The 13813-nt window shown below is 47.2% G+C and overlaps 1 protein-coding gene and 1 non-coding gene across 3 annotated transcripts in view; both read left to right on the forward strand.

Moving 5' to 3' along the window:
- The window catches only part of Rnf220 (ring finger protein 220), a 221510-nt gene that overhangs the window by 77401 nt on the left and 130296 nt on the right, over positions 1-13813 (forward strand). The gene's annotated exons all lie outside the window — the stretch shown is intronic.
- Trnaa-ggc (transfer RNA alanine (anticodon GGC)) lies at positions 1499-1573 on the forward strand. Its single transcript has one exon. It is a non-coding gene; the product is annotated as a tRNA-Ala (tRNA).

Below are 13813 nucleotides of genomic sequence, written 5' to 3' on the forward strand. Positions count from 1 at the left end.
GAATTAACTGTTTATGTTGACCCAGAGGTAAAAGAGGAACTAAAAGTAGATTAGGATACTTAAAGCTTCAAGAAGGTACACACCTTTTTGTTCACTGCTGTATCCCAGCATTGAGAATAGTATATCAAGCATATAGTAAGCACCAGATGGGCTTATTGGGTGGAAAGATAGATGGATGGATGGTTGGAGGGAAAGAAGGAAGGAAGGAACAAATGAACGAATGAAGAGTGACAAAAGATGATGGCAGAGAGGCAGGCAAGGATTGGTTCATGTGGGACTTTTGAAAGTCTTGCTAAAAAGCTTGGGCTGAATCCTAATGGCAATGGGAAGCCATCAAAGAGAGGAAGGAACATTGTCAGGTTTGTCTTTTACAAGGAGCAGGAAGGCTGCAAAGTGGAGAACAGGGAGCTCTGGGATAGCCTGGGTAACAAAGTAAACAGGGGACCATCCACTGTCGTGGTAGAACAAATCAATGTGAAGGGGAGAAAGAATTAGTTGTTTTTAGCATACTGAATTTTTAGGTGCCCTTGGGAAATCCTGGTGAAGAAGTTAGGATACAGGCAATTCTAGCAGGATGAAAATCAGAAGAGGGGTTGGAAATGGTGATAGAGATTTGGTCAGTGTTATTCATATGGTTGCTGAAGCTATGGGAGTAAATGAGAGATTTCTGTAAGAGAGATGCACGAGCAGGAGAATGAATGAATGGGTGAAATGCAAAAGCTGCTCCAAATAGCTTTAGTTAGAAACCTGCAGGATGATGGATGCTGAGGGGAAAGGGAAGGTTTGAAGTAACCAAGCAGTGTTCCTCCCGATCCCTCACTGCAGAGCTGAGCTTGAGGGAAGAAAGCTATGTGCCTGGGTAGGCAAGGGTGACTTCCCACGCCACTACTTTTTACCCCTGCCCTTTGCCACCTCCACAGTAGCATGGCTTTCCAGTCCAGTGTGGTGCTGCTGGGTAATAGATTTGTGTGATGTGGGTGATGGTCCAGAGCACAGCTCTTATTCTAGTGCTTTCCCTCCCCCCAGCAATGAACGCCCCCCTCACACACACCGTTCACCTAGCAAGTTGCTAAAATTAAAACTTAATCAAGCATGTTCACTTGGGGATGCTGAATAATTTTGCAGCCCGCCCCAGAGAGCAGGGAACTGCTGGGGCAGACAATTACAGCATGAGAGCCGCAGGAGGTGCCTCCACTTTCCTGTGGTCCCCCTCCAAACTCCCAATAGACAGAAAGACAGTGGGGCCTGCCTCCTGCCAGCTTGGCTACTGCCTCAAAGGCAAAGAGTCCAGGCCGGTAATGTCTCCTCTGTGACATTGGCCTGAGGATGAGACAGAACCTCTGGGACAATTTCTCTTCCGGCCAGTATTGCCCTTTTCCCTGGAAGCAAGAGCAAAGACTGTAATAGTGTCACCTTTCAAATAAATCTTAGGAGTAATAGCCCTAAATCCCTATGGCATCTCTGGAGTTTCCACTGAAACAAAGCCGTTGGGCTGGAGGTGTATGTAGCTCAGTGGTAGAGCACTTGCCTGGCATGCATGAGGCCCTGGGTTCAATACCCAGCACCACAAACACCCAGTGCTGTGACCACAGCCATATGTGATGTGTCTATCTTAGCCTTTGCAATTCTACTCATGGTCTAGGTTCTTTCTTAAGGGTCTTGTAGGTTCCTGGTTTAAATTAGTGATCACATATGAATATGTTAATCCCCCACCAACACACCCAAGTATTCCAACCTATGCTTAGAGACCAACTTCCTCTTATATATAAAAAAATATCCTGTATACTCTCGGATCCTAATCACTCATGTGGAGTCATCTCCTACAGTTTTGAGTGAATACCAGGTCTTTTCAGAATGTAATCTTACTCCAGTGTACAGCTATTTCTATTATCTACCTGTGTGTTAGCCAGCTTTTTGTCCCTCTGACCATAATACCTAACATAAATAATTTAAAGGAGGAAGATTTTATTTTGGCTCACGGTTTCAGCAGTTTTAGTTCATGGTTGGCAATCTCAATTGCTTTGGGCCTGAGATGAGGCAGAACATCATGGAGGAAGGGTGGAAGGGAAGAAAGCTGCTCAGCTCATGATATTGATGAAGCAGAGTAGCAGGTGGAGGAGGATAGAGTGAGGAAGGGGCCAGGGATAAGATATAGTCCCCAGGGTGCACCCCCCACTGACCTAATTCCTCCAACCATGCTCTACCTGCCTGCAGTTTCACCAGCTCCAAATTTGTTTGTTTGTTTGTTTTGGTGCTGAGGATTGAACCCAGGGCCTTGCGCATGCAAGGCAAGCACTCTACCAACTGAGCTATATCCCCAGTCCCTCAAATTATTAATCTATCAAATGGATTAATCCACTGAGAGGTCAGAGCCCTCATGATCCAATCACTTCCTGAAAGCCCCACCTCTGGACATTGCTGAACCAAGCCCTCAGTGCATGAGCTTTTAGGGGACACTCCAGATCCAAACTATAACAATTTGTGTGTGATATTCCATTATATTCTCATCAGCACCATGTGGTAATCCTTGTTATTGGCCTTAGTATTATTTTATTATATGAGATAATCTTCCTCAATCAAGTCTTCCTGCATAAAGGCCAGACCTTATGTGTTTATGATTATATACTCTCTTTCCTTAGTACAAGATAAGTACTCTATTTCCCCACATTCAATAAGTCCCCTCAATACTAGGTTCATTTATTATCCACATTTATTAAGCATGAACCATACTGCTCTTAGGACATCCCTTTCTCATGTCCCCCTTCTTTCTGTTAGAAGTCGCTTCCCAAATTCTTCAAATAAATATTGCTATGAAGTTAATGATGTTCCTTCTTATCTGTACTCCCAAGGGGTCTAGACTGGCCGTTAAGGCCAAGCTGTGCGAAACATGGAAAGCTGCTTGTGCTTCCATGTAAAACAGAAACGAGCTGGGGGAACGCCCAGCCTGGCCAGGGAACGTGCTGCCTGGGAGCAGGAGATCAGCAGTGGCCTGGCTCTAACTTGGCTCTGACAGTTACTGTTCCTCTAGAACCAGGCCTGCCAGATGTATGTCAATATTTACCATGAAATATATTTGGAGGGTGGAAAATATCCCTGTTTCTTCCATTGATGGATCCATCCTTCCAAAGTACTCCCCCCGCACACACTGCATTCCTAGAAGAAAAAGGTCCACTGGCAGATGTGAAGTAATAGCCCCAAAGATCCACATTGTCACATCCAAAAAGTTCTTCTGATTCTGATGTTGGGTGACCACGATGGAGAACCACCACTCTGATCTGGCCTTATCTCTCCCACCTCCTCAACTCCAACAGTCCAATCAAAAACCCCTCCATTAGTGAATCTCAAACTTAAATATCATCAAATCATTCAAGAGGGCTTGTTAAAACACAGTTTACTGGGCCCCGACCCCCAGGGCTTTTGATTCTGTAGGTCTGGAGTGTCCTTGAGGATTTGCATTTCTAGCAAATTCTCATTATTTCTGATGCTGCTGGTCCAAACAAGGACCACGCGTGGAGAATCAGTTCCAATATCCTGCTCTGTCTGCTCCTTGACTTCCTTTCTTCAGTGAACTTGTCCTTCTACCAACGTTATGGATTCTGATGCTCATCCCCCAAGCCTTGTCATTACCAATAATTATACCTGGGCTGGGGATGTGGCTCAAGCGGTAGCACGCTCGCCTGGCATGCATGCAGCCCAGGTTCGATCCTCAGCACCACATACAAACAAAGATGTTGTGTCCGCTGAGAACTAAAAAATAAATATTAAAAAATTCTCTCTCTCTCTGTCTCTCTCTCTCTCTCTCTCTCTCTCTCCTCCCTCCCTCTCTCACTCTCTCTTTAAAAATAAATAATAATAATTATACCCTTCTGTAATATCCATGTTAAGCATCCTGCCCTCCAACTTCTACCTCATTCCTTGTATTGCCCAATTCCAAGCTCAGTGGGACTCCACTGTACTAGATCTACCTGCTTTTCACTGTTCCCCCCCAGCCCCATCATTCTCTTTCTCTTAGCCCAGCTTAGGTTCCATGGCCCAGTATTATTTGGTTCCCTCAGACACCCTCAACCAATTCTCTGGCCTCTTTTTCTGTTGTTATGATCTCCTGACAAAACTCTAACCCTAGTTAAGTCCACCACATGCATCTTGTGTCTCGTTTAATTTAGTGAGTATTCATTCACTTCTGCCTGCTGCCCCCATTCCCTGGGCCAACCCATTTTTGTCCACCATTGTTTGGCTTTCTTTCCTGTGGGCGATTTGACACTCTGGATCTCATTCTCTCTCACTTCCTTAAGGACACTGTTCCACGAATCATCTCCTTCTGATCTCATCATTAATTCTTCCTATTGGTTCATTCCTGTCTGCACACAAATATATAATAATATTTACCATCTTTTAAAACAATCTTCTGTGGGTCTTACTTCCCCTGCTACTTCTCCATTTCTCTGTTGTACTTTGTCACCCTCCTCTCCTTATTCTCACTTGAACCCTCACTAGCCAGATTTTTTTCCCATCTTTCTCTGGAAATCATTTTTTGTCAAAGTCACTAGTGATTTTCCCATTGCCAAATCCAGTAGCCATTCTTCAGTCCCAACCTGTCATTCCCTCCATATAGAAAAACTTTCTTCACTTGGCTTCTGCGATGTTGCTTACCCTCCTGGTTCCCCTACCTCACTGCTTGCTCCCTTTGATCTCTAAATTCAGAGTGCCCTGGGACTTGGTCCTCAGATTCCTCTCTCCTCCGTCTGCACTCCGTTCCCAGGTGATCTCATCCACTCCTGTGCCTTCAACACCAGCTCCATGCTGGTGACTTCCAAACTTGTATCTCCAACCTAGGAGATAGGAAGTTCTCCCCGAGCTTCAAACTCATGAACCCAGTGGCTTACTGGACATCTCCAGTTGACAACTCATATTTGTAAGTTCAAAACCAAACTCCTGGTTCTTCTAACTGAGCAGGCCCAAACAGTGACTCCTTTATCAATGACATTTTAGTAAATGACTATTTCAGGCTTCCCTTTGGATTAGGCCCCAAACAAGAAGTCATCCTTGACTCCTTTTTCTCATACCATCCATACCACTTATTTACAAATCCTGTATGTTCTACTATCAGAGTATTCCCCAAATCTGACCCCTTCTCTCCATCTCTATTGCATTACCCTGGTCCAAGTCATCATTATTTCTCACCTAAATAATTGCAACAGTCTCTTACGTTCTTCCCATTTCTACTCTCTTTCTGTAATCTTTCAATATGTTCATCAAATTCTGTGATTCCTCTGTCCTGTTGCTCATACAGAGTACTGTAAACCCTTTATAAAGGCAAAGGGGGTCTCTTTGTCTTGCTTGGGCCTTTGCTGTTCCCTCAGGTCCACCCTGGGTTTCCAACTGTTTTGGAGGCCTCCTGTGACCTCCACCCCCATCTAACACACCTCTCATTGGCTCTTTCTAGCCCATTTCTTGCTGTATAGACTTTCACCTGAAGTTTTATGTGTTGGTCCTGTTTTGACCATTAGAATATGATCTCCATGAGGATGACTTTATTTTATTCCCCACTGTTTTCCCAATGAGCATATGATAGATGCTCAATAAATACTTGTTGAATTAATCCGTTAATTGAAAAGCGTTTCGGTCTTCCCTCCCAAGTGGCTGCAGCCCTGTATGGGGAGATGTCCCTGGAACTGCCTCTCTCTATTTTTCTAATAGCCTCCTGGTCACCACCTGGGCCCCTCCCCTCCCCAGAGCCTGTCAGACCCTTCTAATTGCTCCTGCTGCAGAGGGAGGGAGTTGGTCTCTAAAGAGAGAGAGGAGGGAGGGAGGAGCTCCATCTGGTGTCCAGGAAGGTAAGGGAGCAGCCTGGGGTGGGCTGTTCTCCTGCATCCTTGAGTCCACAATATGAGGAGGTTAGGAAGCCTTGGGGCCTGGCACCCTTCGAGTAGACTGGCTCTTGACTCTTCTCAATTCTGTTGTCAGAGGATGGGCCCAGAGGCCCCAACTTCTCTTGATTTGACCAACTTAGCAGGACCCAGCAACCAGCCTCCCGGCTGCAGAAGGCAGGGGGTGGGGGTGGCAGGGACAATGGGCAGCTCGGAGCCAGCGCTCCTTTTGCACCAGCCTGAAGTGATACAATGATACAAAGGGAGAGTCTTGTGCTCCCGGGAAGGGGGGTGGGCAGAGGCCTTTGTCCCGCTATTTTATACATTGCTGGAGGGTGGGGGGTTGGAGGGTGGGGGGGTGGTAAGCGGCTGTCAATATGGGGAGGAGTAGAGAGTGATGCAGAGGCCCTGGAAAGTTTTTGAATTTCAATCAGGTTGGCTTTGAAAGAGTTTGGCTTTTGTTGAAAGAAAGAGAAAGGTTAATGCTAACGTTGAGGGGGAGGGGGTGGCTTCTGGAGATAGAGTCCTGTTTGCAGGCGGTCAGCTGTGGGACACCCAGGCTGGCAGAAAGTCTGGGGATGGGAGAGCAGAGGAGCAGTGGGGTCCCATCTCCCTGCACAGGGCCAGACTGAGGAGCATCAGTTAGAGAAAGTCAGAGTCCCTGGGAGTGAGCAGGGAAAGTAGTGAGGAAGGAGAGGCAATATGGGCAGGAGCAAGGCAGTTTCTTTCTTCCTGTTGCATGTTTTACAGAGCCTTTGACTTTTTAAGCCAGGAAAGAATGAAGTTCCCTCCCCTTGTCCCCTCCTCTGTAATCCACCCAATCACAGCAGCAGGGCATTGGCCAGGACTGACTTTGTGACAAGTGTAGGTAAGGACTGTAGGGAAATGAGGAAGGCCAGGGCGGCTTGGGACCTCTCAGTGTTCAGGAATCAGCTGTCTTCCCTGCTCTGACTTCTGCTGACACTGCCCTCCCGCCCCCTGCCCCCTGACTCCATGCCCCCTACCTCCTCCAGAAAGCCAGCAGAAAAACGTGGAGTCTTTGGAACAGGCAACACATTCCTTTCTTGAGCGTTGGGGAGGGGGTCATAGTCATGCAGCAGGCCAGAGACCTGCAATTCCAAGTCCAGGAGTGGGGACCTGGCATTCTCCAGTTCAGGTCACCTCACAGCTCTACAAAATGTTTGATTCTTTCCTTCTTCTGAATGTGTCACAAACACAAACATACACACTTCATCTGGCTTCTGGCTGAGGCTGCAGCATGCTCCAGTGTCCTAGGAGTCTTGGTAAAGAAGTCTATTAGGGGCTCTGGGCCTGGTGGCATACACCTGTTATCCCAAAGGCTCAGGAGGCTAAGGTGGGAGGATTGCAGGTTCAAGGCCAGCCTCAGCAACTTAGTGAGGCTGTAAGCAACCTAGTGAGACCATGTCTCAAAATTCAAAAGATAAAAAGGGCTGGGGATGTGGTTCAGTGGTTAAAACCCCTGGGTCTAATTCCCAGTACCAAAAAACAAAAAACAAAACAAAACAAAACAAAAAACTAGTCTTTTGGGGTTTTCAGTTCTCTAAATGGAATCATTCTATGTACAGACTATGGACCTGCCGATGAGAATTCTAGGACCAATCTCTAAACTTCTGCCTGGAGAGAAACATGGAATTATTCTTATTTTTATATTTAATAAACATCTATGCAATGTTAGGTCCCATCTCCATGGAGCAAATTTTCATTTATTAATTTTTTTGTGTGTGGGGGGGGGTTGATACTAAGGATGTACCTCATGTACCCAGGGCTTTGTACTTGCTAGGCAAGTACTCTACCACTAAGCCACACCCGAGACCCATTGCTCATTAAATATTTGTTAGGCATTTCTTTTTTCTTTTTCTTTTTCTTTTTCTTTTTTTAGTTGTATATGGACACAATCTTTATTTATTTATTTTTATGTGGTGCTGAGTATCAAACTCAGTGCTTCACACATGCCTAGGCAAGAGCTCTACCACTGAGCCACAACCCCAGCCCTTGTTAGGCATTTTACACACTGTGCCAGGTCTTAGGAGACATAGGAGGCATAAAAACTGTCCCTGACCACAAGGAGCTCATTCTAAATCAGAAAGACAAACAGAACACAAATCAGCATAATCCAGTGAGATAATAATAATATTATTGCCAGGACATAAAATACACCCTAACATACATCATATCTGACTTCATTTGGTGGTGGGTCTGGGAATATTTTTTGGCTACAAACATTTTCCTACCAAAATATAAGGTTTCATTCATGTTTTTGTCTTTAGAACTTAATGCATTTGAAGTGTTTACTGAGTCTGTTTGTAGAGGTGAAAACTTGTCTTACCAAGCAAGAAGGGCTTGGATTCCAAATCCAGGATAAGGGAAAAAAGAGATATGTGTCCATTTTTGCATGCTCAGGAGTCAGCGTGCTAGAAGATGTCCATGACTGTGCTTCCTTCATCCAATGTCACCCTGAAAATATGCTGCTGATTGTATTCTCCATCTGATTTGTAGCCAAAAAATAATCCCAGACTCCACCACCTCTACCACCACTACCACCTCCTCCCGAGGCCTTTCTGTTTATCTTTCAGGGCCAGATCTTAGGTGGAGAGAGAATATGGCAAAAAATTCCTAGCCCGGTGTTTCCTAAGCCTGGTCCCTGGACTAAGAGCATAAGCATCACCTGGGAATTTAGAAATATAAATCCTCAGGTCCCACCGGGGTTACTGAACCAAAAACTCCAGGTGGGCTCAGCAATCTGAGTTTTAACCAACTCTCCAGGTGATTTTGATGCTTCCTAAAGTTCCAGATCAGTCTTGCAATTCTTAGATGATCCTGATGTTCCTCAGAAGTAATTTGCTCTGGCTAGAAGGCAGACCAGTGGAGACAGTCCAGCCCAGCACCTAAGTGTTTGGCTAGTTCTTGGGCCAATCTGCCTGGGAATGTGCACATAAATGGATGATGCTCAGAAGCTTTTAGTGCCCCTATTATTTGAGCTTCCTAGAACCTTCTGATCTCCACTGGCCCCCTGCTGTCACATGAGGAGAATAAGGCCCGGCTGTGGAGAAGCCAATGGAAATGCAAGGTGACATCTCCTGTAACTTGTCTGTTTGAGATTCCTCTTAAGAATCTAGGCTTGTAGAACACAGATCGTGATCTGGTTCTCTGGAATTTCTGGATGGTCACATATTATGAGTAGTTTATTAGAACTGTGAAAGACAAAGAGGGAGAGAGCAAAGTCCCTTCTTCCATATCTGATACTGTGGGGACAAGGCCCAAGGGATACCTGGTGCCTGTGTCTTTCTTGGCATGCATTGAGAGTTTCTCTGCAAAACTCTCTTGGCCAAAGCCATGTGACCATTTATGTCTCAAGAAGTTGGCATCTATCTTTTTTCCAAATGTGTCTCTTTGACCTCTCTATCCCTCCCAGTTTTCCCTTTCACCTTGAGCTAGAAACTTCAGGTATCTGCAGGATGTTTCAGATTGATGTAACCAAATTATTAGTTTTGAGCTATAAAAGTAAGGCTAAGAATTCCTTTCAGAGAGGAAGAAAAATTAATATTAAGTAGGTATTAAGTGTCAATCACTGTATTTGCTGCTTTACATAATTCATCTCCTTCATCCTCCTGGCAGCCCCACACAGTTATGTCTCCCACTATATCAATAAAGAAATTGAAGTTGGGAGAGTTTGGCACCACACATACTCGCGTGGCTTTTAAATAGGCAGCAGGATTTGAACCTAGATCTGAGCAACTTCAGAGCACATGTTTGTTCCTTCTTATGCCTCAGGAGAGTTCCTCTAGGTCCTGGCTTCCTCCCAGCCAACCCCAAGGAAACAGGCTTCTGGCCAAGTTCATGGGCTTAACCAGTCCTGGCTGGACTCCTCCTCCACTTGCCCTGTCAGGCCTTACCTGAATTCTCCCAGACAGCCGGACTGCCCACCTTCTGGCTCTGCACAGGCTCCCAGGGGAAAGGGCAGAGGGAGGCCACAAGGGCTCTGGACAGGTTGCTGTGAGTGTCCCTTCCATCCAGTGTTAACCCCTGCGGCTGGCCCACAGCAGGGAAGCCTTCTTGCCTAGCTCTGCAGGGACTGCTCGCTTGCCTGAGTTTGCATTATTTATTTAATGTCTTGTACCGTAAATAATGGTAACTTTATGGTTATTAGGAACGGGTTAAGGTACATGCGGGTAGCACCAGGCTGCCTTCAAAAGGAACAGTCCTGGCATAAAATGTTGCGATAATTGCTTTACTGCTGAGTGTTGGTCTTTATTTTGTGTCTGATTTGTCCCTTAAGCCAGCGTAACATTCTCCCCACGGCAGGAGAATGCAGAGAGCAAATTGAAGGGCTGAGCATGAACAATGCGACATGGCGCACTGCTGGGTTTTTCTTTTTTCTTCTTTCTTCGTTTCTCCCTTGACCTCCCTCCAATCCTCTCCGCTCCCCTCCCCCCATGCCCTGCCCCAGTCTTCGCCCCTCTCTGGTTGGCAGAATCATTCCCCCCAACCCTGACACCTCACCAAGGTTTCCCATCTTACCCCCTTATTTTGAAAATTAGGTTAATAGAGCACTCCTTTTCCTTACCTCTTCTCTGGGCAGCAAACAAGACAAAACAAAAGAATAATCACATAAAAGACCCAGGCATCCCAGTCCAGAGGTTATGGTCCCTTTCATTTCTCACAAGGAGGCTGTGTCTTGGCACCAGCTAGGACACAGCCTGACAGTCCTCTTTGTGGTCAGAAAGGGCTGGTTGTGGAGGAGGACCTGGTCTGTGGCTCCTTCCTGATGCTGGGAGAGGGCAGTGGTCTCCAGCACTGGCTGGAACTCTCTTCCTCTTCTCTATGTGCCATCACACCAAGGTGGGAGACCACTGGCACTGGCCACCAGGTGCCATACCCAACTTTCCCTTCTCAAGAGAAGAAGGCTGTCCTCAAAGGTCGCCCTCAGCATGCATGGGCTTATTGCTTTCCCAGAAGTGGATTCTCCTGGCTTTCTCTTATCCCCCACCCCCGACCCTCACTTTCAGACTCCAGCAGTACCCTCTGGCTAAATGATTCAAGGAAAACGAAATCTGTTCCTTCCCACAGAAAAGGTGCTCTGGATCACCTGGGTTCTTGGACATTCCAGGAGGCTGGCCCAGATGAGAACACTGACCCTGGGCTCTTGTCTTTGTTCTCCCTCAACTTGCCCCACATAGTAAAATGGTAGAAAACAAAGTTTCTTGGAAACTTTCCGTCTTGGTTTCATCTGTAAGATAAGGCAAACATACCTGACTTGTGGGACTTTTAGGATCATCAAAAGGAGATAATGGGAGAACACAAACTCCAGAACCAAATGTAGTTGGTTTCTGGTAGAGTCAGCTGTCCCATCATGCTCTCCAGCCAAAGGCAAGTGGCTATTTCCAGGTAAAAGAAGGTGGGAGTGGGGAGGAGAGTTGGGATGGCACAAGGAGAAGGAGAAGAGGGAGGCAGGGGTGCACCAGCCCCCCCTCAGCTCTCTGGGAAGGGAGTCCCCATTGCCCTTCTCCATGGAGGTAGGCACGGGGCAGTACCCTGACCTAGAGGGATGCCCTTCATCTGGGAGCAGGACCTCCTCTTACCCTCCAACTCGTTCCTTCTTCTTGGTTCTCTTTTCTCTTCTCCCTTCTCTCCCCCACTTCTTTCCTTCCTCCTCTAGGGGCTTTTCCCTCTTGGCTACAACAGAGGGGACAACAATGTCCAAGCAAGTTGACAAGGAGTGGCTCTAAGCTCTAGGAGCCGGAGGATTTGTATGTCTCCACTTACCCCACCTCTCCAGAGCCTAGTAACTCATCAATAGCGGAAATTTGAACAAAGTGGAGAACCTGGGATGAAAGCAGAAATGCTGCGGTGATTGGGGTGGGGCATGGGGGGAAAGGGGGATGGCTTTAATTAGGGCTTCTTGGCCTCTTTAGTCCTGGGGCTGGTCGGGGTAATCCAGTTAGAGTCCTAGCCTTTCATCTCAGCTGGCTGGCCTCTCTGGGGCCCTGTCAGAGCCTTTAGGGGGCAACAAGTAGCGGGCAGGCTTGGAGTGGGTGGGGGCTGGTACTGCATTCACTTCCAGCTGGACGCAGAGGGGGGCGCGGAATGAAGCCCAGCCAGGCAGCAGTTGGTGGTGGGCAGTGAAGTGGCCGGTGTGGGCGGCTTGGGCGCTGGGCGGCTGTCTCCTGACACCAGAAACTCTCTTTATGAAAGGATCAAGTCGGGAGCATTGTTCTCTGGGCCAGGGAACCAAGGGCTCAGAATGCTCTTTTGTGTGGAGGTGCCCCCCCACACACCCATTCCCCTTCTTTTTTTCTCCCTTTGAGCCACTGCTGGCTGTGCCTCTGCCCTCATGCTTGGGGGTGGGGGGGCAATGGAGTGGTGGAGATGGGCTGGGGACAGACAGTCCTGGGGGAGCCATCTGTGCTGGGGTAGGATCCACTGGAGCTGAAAAATTAAACAGCATTTTCAATTAACTTTTCCTCTCTTGTTTGGGGGTGGGCGTGGGGGGGGCGGGCTGGTTGAATTTAACCTTTGAAAAGCTGCCTTGGAGAGGAGGAGGAGGGAATGACCTTTCTTTCCTGAGGCAGGGCTGGGTGGGGGTGGGGAACAGTGGAATTGTTTCCTGGAGCTAGACAGGGGACCCTCTCCTGGTGAATATTCCTTGGTGTCCTTAGCTTAGGTGCCATCTGGGGAGCCCTCGGGTCTGTGCCTGCATCTCCAGAGTGTTTGTCACAGGAGAGACGGTGGAGTTGCTTGGCGTTGGCAGGTGGGTGAAGATTCAGTGCTGAACAGTAAGAATGTTTTTACCCTCCCTTGAATGGCAACCCATTTTTGCATACACATCTTCTTTTTTTCTCCAGAAATCCTGCTTTTTAGTTTCCCCTCTTAGACTGGGTGCCCCAAAGATGGCTGAACACATGTAAAAGGGATTCTGCTTTAGGTGGTGTTTGACCCACCTGGGCTGACTGTAAAGGCCTTTCCAGTTCTGTTGGATTGGCAATGTAGAATAAAACGGACTAGAACATGGCCAGACATCAGAATCCAAGAGCCCAGTTTGTTCCCTTCTCATATCCCCAGTCTTGTGTCCCATGGCCTTCTCCCCTTCCCTGGGCCTGGGACAGGCCTTCCTCATGCCTCTCCAGTCTCTTCTTCATGCCACACAGCAACTACAGGGCCTGGGCCTCTTCCTAGATCCTCAATGGTAGAAGACTTCTCTAACCTGAAGAACTCTGTAGTTTTAGAACAGTTCTGAGTCTTCTTTTAATCATGGGGACAGATGGAGAGGATTAATCCCACTTTTATAAGAAATTGGTTCTGCAAAATGGAGCCTCCACCAAATGGCCATCAGCATCACCTATGGGACTTTTTCAAATTGTCCATCCCTACTCAGAGATTCCACAGTTCTCACCCTTCTTACTCCTACTTTCACCCCAGAGCAAGGCTCTTTCATGAAATGGCATCTTGCAGTTTCCTTTAGCTAAGTACAAACTGATCCATTCATGGGTGAGAAAATCAGGAAGGCCACTCTAGTCAACTAAGGCAAAAGAGGAAATAAATCCAATAGTGTCATTTGATTTTTCACCAGCCCAGGTATTTCTAATCCTCCCTGGTTTCCTTAAAGCAACTGGGAGGATTAGAAAATACTCATGGAAACAAGTTGCTTCCTCAGCTGCCCCAGGGCACAGTGGCACATGCCCTTCCTTCCCAACTTGCTCCTTGTCTTCCGTTTCATGCTCACATAATGACACTGCTGTAGCCTCAGCTGGGGCTCTCTCTCCTCCCTGGCCATGTCAGCCAAATTTCTCCTTCCATTCATCAAATGTCAAGCTTTGGTTTTCAGGACCTTTGTATATACTTCATCCACCTCTTCCCCAGCCTCCTGTCTCTGTAAGTTGTTCTGCTTAAAGAGCCTTTCTGACCTCCCACTGTAAATCCTCTCCTGT

This window comes from Ictidomys tridecemlineatus, chromosome 11 (assembly GCF_052094955.1).
Source record: "Ictidomys tridecemlineatus isolate mIctTri1 chromosome 11, mIctTri1.hap1, whole genome shotgun sequence".
Classification (NCBI taxonomy): Eukaryota; Metazoa; Chordata; class Mammalia; order Rodentia; family Sciuridae; genus Ictidomys; species Ictidomys tridecemlineatus.